Genomic DNA, 6,312 nt, shown 5'->3' with positions numbered 1-6,312 from the left:
ACTATAAAGTCTGAGGTATGAAAAATCTTGCGTCAAAGCTGCCTGAAAATAGGATCCTTTCTTCTCCCCGAGTCTTTGCGCAAACACTGCTGTAGTGCCATCTAGTGACCAAAATCGGCATCACACCGGAGAAGATCCTGCTAGCACAAGCTAGAATCCGAGATTTTGGGGTCAGGCGGGCAGCAGGCCAAGGGTCCGCCTGAATGAATCCGGACAAGATGCTTCCCGGAGTTTGATTCTTGACCTCGCTTTTCTTCCAGCACTTACTCGACAGCTTGTCACTGCGGCCAGCTGCAGCGCGCAACTGCGCTTCTGTCCCAAGACAAAAGTGCCTTTAGAGTGGGGGTTCCCAAACATTTGGGCGCCAGGGATCGGCTTGGTAGAAGGCATTTTTTTCATGGGCAAGGAGGCGATGGGGTGGCTTCTCGACAACTCGGGTGCGTTGGATTTAGAAATATTTTCTTGTTTAATAGCCCTCACGACAGTTCTGAGAGATGAGCATTGCTATCGCTGTTTTTACAGTTAACAACTTAAACTCAGGCCTGTCAGAATAGGGAGGGACTCTAAAGCCACTCCCTTTACCTTCCAGGAAGCACCACATCCATCCCAGCTTCTGGATTACTTGCTATTATTGTGCAAATAACATGGCAACCAGCGTACAGTAGTCTATAACTTAGCAGCAGCAAATCTTTCTGGTTGGCATGCTATATTGGAGCATATTTTAGACCATTTCAAATGGAGTTTCTCAGCCTACAATACTACTGCTGTTTGGGGTCAGGTCATTCTTGGTTGTGGAGAGAATTTTCCTGAACATTCTGTGTTTTATGGAGTCTTTGACCTCTGTGCCTGGGGTCACATGGAAGCCACCCTCATTTAATGACCAACATGTTTCTGGGTGTGGACACAAATCCTGTGAGGACAAAATCACCTCCCGGGTATGTATACAGTACCGCAGGAGTTGTATCTTTTTTCTGTATTTAAAAGTACATAGCTGCGGCTGGGGATTTAGCTCAGTGACCTAAGAGCCTGCCTGACAAGTGCAAGGTCGTGAGTTCAATCCCCGGTACCAAAAAAAAAGTACATAGCTTGTCTAGAGTACTTCAGATCTCCATGCTTTCAAAATAAGCTTGGATTTTTAACTTGGATAGCTCTTACTAGCTCTTAGTTGGTTGAAATGAGGTTTGTTCAGATCTCTCTGGAATATGGTTAAGTATTTTTGGCCACTTTCCTATGCCATTTTCGTGACTACCACTGACATTTTAGCATTTGCACAGTTTAGGTGAAGTGATATTTTAAGTTTATATCTAAATGCTTATGTTACTAATTCAACCATATTAAATGAAATTCGTTATATATCCCTTGAATTGTTTTCACACATTTCAGGACATAATTTCCATAATAAAAACCAGCACTCTGCCAGGCTGGGGTAAGAGGATCAGAAGTTTGAAAACAGGCTGGCCAAGTTAGAAACTCAGCAAGACTCAGTCTCAAAATAAGAGCTGAGGGTCTGGCTCAGTCAGTGCAAAGGCCCTGGGTTCAATCTTCAAGCCAGCAAAAGAAATATATATTTCTTTGTTTGCCTCAGCTTTCCCAAGTTCTTTCCCACCTGGGCCCCCAGTGCTTTAAGCCCCTCCAGCCTCTGGTTTCAGTGGCATAAAATCAGGTTTACTCACCTGTTGCAAGAGTCTTGAATAAAATCACTCTTGCCTGTTTCCTTTGGTGCTTTTTGTTTTGTTTTGCTTTGTTTTTTTCCCAAAACTGGGATTGAACCCAGGGCCTCTGTACTAACCTGTATCCCCTGTCTGTCTTTCTTTTTTCTTTCTTTCAATTTTTATTTTGAAACAAGGTCTTGCTAAATCACTCTGTTGCCCCAGCCTAGGTTCAGAATGGTGATCCTCCTGCCTCAGTCTCCCAGAGTGCTGTGCGCCACCACACCCAGCTAATGCAGCCATTTTTCTTAGTTAATCTCTTTTGATGCCCCCCTCCCCAGTGCCTTTAGGCCACTCAGAGCCCCCAGAATGCTTCAGGAAAACTGAGTCCTTCGATGCCACTTCTCATCCACCAGAGCGGACATTCTGCCCACGCCCAGCTCCCGCAGCCTCCTCCTTCCCCTCCTCTGCCCCAGGTCAGGCCTGTGGTGCAGCATCAGAACCCAGCTTCTGGCTGTTCTGGCACAAGATGTCACTGACTGCCCTCACCAATCGTCCTCGTGGGAGTCCAGGTGGAATGAGGCTGTCAGATGTCCAAGCTGCCTCTCAGTCAGTCCCACCTTCAGGCTCCTCCAGGGCTTCCGGCCATGCACAGGAGCCGCCATCTTGAGATGGAGGGCTTGAGGCCTACATCTTCTTCCTTCCTGAGACGTAACATTTCCCTCACATATACCACCCTCAGTCAGCAGCTTGGGGTTCAGGGCTTCCAGTCTTGCCTGTCAATCATCAGTGAAAATTGTAAGGATTGACAGTTGTTATGGTTTCAGTCTGGCCCTCTGAAGCTCAGATGGATGGGCCTACTGTGTGGCATATGGGCTCGAGGGACAGAGCCCTTGTGAATGGGTTAACGCCTTGAGGATGACTTAGTGTCTGCGTTAGCTACTGAGACGGGCTGTTTCTGAAGTAACTCAGGGCAGTCCCTTGTGTCTGGTCTCTTTGCTTTTTCTCTTGAGATGGGGTCTCACTGGTCTCAGTGGGTCACTGACCCAGGCTGATCTTGAACTCATGGACTCAAGAATCCTCTTGCCTCAGCTTCCTGAGTACCTGGGACTATCGGCATGTGCCACCCATCTGGCTTATTTTCTTTGCGAGCTTTTGCTCTCCCTTTCCCTTCCCTTTCCCTCTCTGCTTGAGCAGCATAAAACCCTCCCCCAAAGCAACTGCCTGATCCTAGATGTCTCAGCCTCCAGAACCATGAGCTAAGTAAAACTCTTTTCCTTATAAATTATACAGCCTTGGCTATTCTGTTACAGCAACAGAAAACTGATTAGGACAAAAGTTGTAGGTGGAGCTGAAAGAGTTTTGGGCACAATAAAAGAGAGAATATAAAGTAAAAAATAGCCTTTATTCCAAGGACGGGGAGAGGAGTCCATGACCACAGATGGCCTGGGTCCCCTCTGCCAAAACGTGGGGTATGAGATATACAATAACCTCTGACCAGGGTAATGCCTAGGGCGGGCACTGATGACAGCAAGGAGCTGATTGGAGTTTTCTTCACGTGCAAACAGGAAGGGGAGCTGCAATGAAGGCTGAGGGAGAAGCAGGAAGTAGTAGATGTTCCCGCTTTGGCCTTCCGCCATGTTAGACCACCACCATAACCGTACAGTAATTTATTCCAGGGCCAAGAACCTCTCATTCCCGTCTTTTTATAGTTAGGAAAAGGGCAACGTCTCTCTTTTACTATTTCCTGCCGAAAGGGGGCACCACATTGTGATTCAGGAAGATTGACGGGATGACGGTTGATGCCCATGCAGAAGCTGGTGCCAGGTGTTTTAGCCAGGACAACTTCATCATTGGTGAATGATGCCCGCATCTTAGATTGGAAAAACAAAGAGACAAGTGCCATGAGGAGGCAGCCACTATCATATTTAAGGACCCAGGAAAAGTAGAAGGAAAGGGGTCTTTGATTTAAATATGCTGTTCCATCAGGACTGCGGTGAGGTGGAATTCTGAAAAATAAATGTGGGGTTGGGAGGAGTGAAGTTATGAGAGGTGATTATTTACCCATCTTAAAGGGTACAAGTTAAAAGTGTAGGTAGGTAGGGCTTGTCTCTGGTCCAGGAGTTGAGCTGGAAAGAATAAGAGGAGTGGGGAGGGCCATGCCGTGTCACTATAAGGCAGATAAGAGCCCAGGCCCACAGGGATCTCACGATTGACTAAACAGCTGAGGGCAGAGAGCACTAAGACACTTATAGTGAAAAGTTTGACTAATAGACTGTAAGGGATCAGGAATCAAATAGGATAACAAAACGTGATCTAGCCTGAAAACTGGCTATGGGGCCTTGATGAGATGGAAGCAGGAGATAGGAGATGAGATGACCTCTCAGAATGTGTAGAGTTAGGGGAATTAGGGTTAGGAGGGCACCACTTAGCTTGAGTGATATGAAGCCAGGATGGGAGTCCAGTGACCTTGACCAACATTTAAGTTCTGAGGAAGACCAAGTAGGGGCCACTCCATTTTAGTTGTAGTCCTGGGGATGATTTCCTGTGACAGTGCTTTCATAAGTATATCAGCAGGATGTGGGAAAGGCTTTTATCCATCCTGAAAAAGTACAGACAAAGGTAAGAAGATATTTGTGGCAGAGCATATGTGTAAAATCTATCTGCCAGTCCTGACCAGGGTTGTGTCTGTGAAATTGATGAATAGGAAAGGAAGGGGAAATTTGTGTCCCTGAGGAGACATTTTACTTTAGAGATTACAGGGTAAGTTGTTGAGACCTCAGAATGTCTGGGTCAGTCTGCATAAACATAAAGGAATAAAAAAGGCATTTTTAAGATCTATGACTGTAAAGTGAGTGGTGGAGGGAGGGGTATGAGGGAGCATGGTGTAAGGGTTTGGCACCACTGGGTGGATTGGGGTAATAGCATTATTGATTACCCCCAGGTCCTGCACTAGGTGATAAGACCCATCAGGCTTGACTATCAGGAGAACAGGAGTATTACAGGATGAATGGGTAGGTTTAAGAAAACCATTGTCTGAAAGGCACTTGATTATAGGTTTAAGTCCCTGTAACTATTTGGGAGCTATAGGATATTGGGAACACAAGGAAAAATGGAAGGATCCTTGAGATGAATTAAAATAGGTGTGGCATGGGTAGTGTGGATGGGATTGGAGGTATTTCAAACTATGGGATCGAGCAGAGAAGAAGGAAGGGGAGGGGATGGTTCTGTGGTGCACTGTGAGGGTGCCTGGAGGACAGAGAGCTGTGGGGAGGGAGAAGGTAAAGGGAAAGTTAAGCTTTTGAAGAAGATCCTCACCTAAAAGGGTGTGGGACATGTTGGAACTGTTAGGAAGCTATGGGTAAAGAAGGGAGTCTGGAACCTGCATGGAGCAGGGCCTGTCTGTAAAGGCTGCATAGGTTGGCCATCAACACCCACTGTAGAGACTGAGGACTTAATTCAGTGGCCTGAAAACTCAGGAAGAGTACTGTACATGGCCCCCATGCCCGCAAGTAAAGAGAATGTCTTACCTGAGACCTCCAGGGGGACTTGGGGCTCTGAGAAGGACACCATAATGGGGATTGCGGGCCCCAAGTCCTTTCAATCTTCAGCAGCATGTCCGAGTACAACAGTCAGCAATGGATCTGGTGGTGATGAGATCTCCTGTGAGGGCAAGGAGTTAGAGGATGGCTTACCCACTCTCTGGCAGGTAGGACAGTCACTCTTCCAATGGCCCTTCAGATTGCAATAGGGTCAAGGCCCCAGAGGAATGCCAGGGTTGGAGAACTCTCTTGCCCAATGTCCTTTTTTGTTGCACTTGAAGCATAGTCCGGAAGGGGCTTAGGCAGCCTTACCTGTTTCAGAGCTCCAAGTATCACTGCTAAAAGATTAGATTGTCATTTTTCCTTTTGATTTGTATCTCTGTTGTGGAAAACATGAAACACCACATTAAGAAGGGGTCCATGTGGGGTTTGAGGCTCAAGTTTAGCCTTTTGTCTTGGGATCTGCCCACAGTGGAAGGTATCTATCTCCTCCACAATCACAAGACATCTGGCTCTTATCTTGGGTGGGTGTACAGCTTTAAGTCTAAAGAAGACAAAGGCAAAGAATCAATTAAGTATGCAGGAGTCAAATAATAGAACCAACAGAGTATTTATGATTATAACTTTAGTAATGGCTTCCCATAAGGAGGATAAGGATAAGGTCCAGGGGGTTTTAGAAACTGACATGTCATTCATTTGTCATACACACATTTAGGTTTTACAATTGTGTAAGTACCTCCTGTGCTGTTAGAATGTCTAGTGCCATCTGATTTTGGAGGATGGCCTGCTTTATTAATTTTACCTTTTTATTTAGGAGAGAGATCAGATGTGGTTTCATTTAATGCCACTTAAGTATCATTAATTATGGCCCCAATATGCATCATATAACCTTATTTTGGAAACAAGATCTGATGTATCCCAGCAAAAGGAATCCAAAAGAAATTTATAAATTATCTCTTAGTTTTAGTTGTTGAACATCCAGAAGATTGATAACAGTACAGTATAGTACAGGCAGTAAGCTTAACGCAGAACATTAAATGGAATGATTGTTTTCTATTAACCCTGGATGTTTTAACATTTGAGCGCTGAAGAAATTTGTGACATTGTTTGGACTGCTCACT

At 45.6% G+C, this 6,312-nt stretch overlaps 1 long non-coding RNA gene across 1 annotated transcript; it reads right to left on the bottom strand.

Annotated features, from left to right (window-relative positions):
* Positions 1-3,098: 3,098 nt before the first annotated feature.
* On the bottom strand, positions 3,099-5,895 carry LOC134472397 (uncharacterized). Its single transcript, XR_010042203.1, has 3 exons — positions 5,504-5,895; positions 5,180-5,312; positions 3,099-4,251 (listed from the first exon to the last, which is right to left on the bottom strand). It is a non-coding gene; the product is annotated as an uncharacterized LOC134472397 (long non-coding RNA).
* Positions 5,896-6,312: the final 417 nt, after the last annotated feature.

This window comes from Cavia porcellus, unplaced genomic scaffold (genome assembly GCF_034190915.1).
Source record: "Cavia porcellus strain 051 isolate PalLab524CR breed Dunkin Hartley unplaced genomic scaffold, mCavPor4.1 scaffold_23, whole genome shotgun sequence".
Taxonomy (NCBI): domain Eukaryota; kingdom Metazoa; phylum Chordata; class Mammalia; order Rodentia; family Caviidae; genus Cavia; species Cavia porcellus.
Note: the sequence above shows the minus strand (reverse complement) of the source record. Positions and strands in the feature narration are given on the sequence as shown.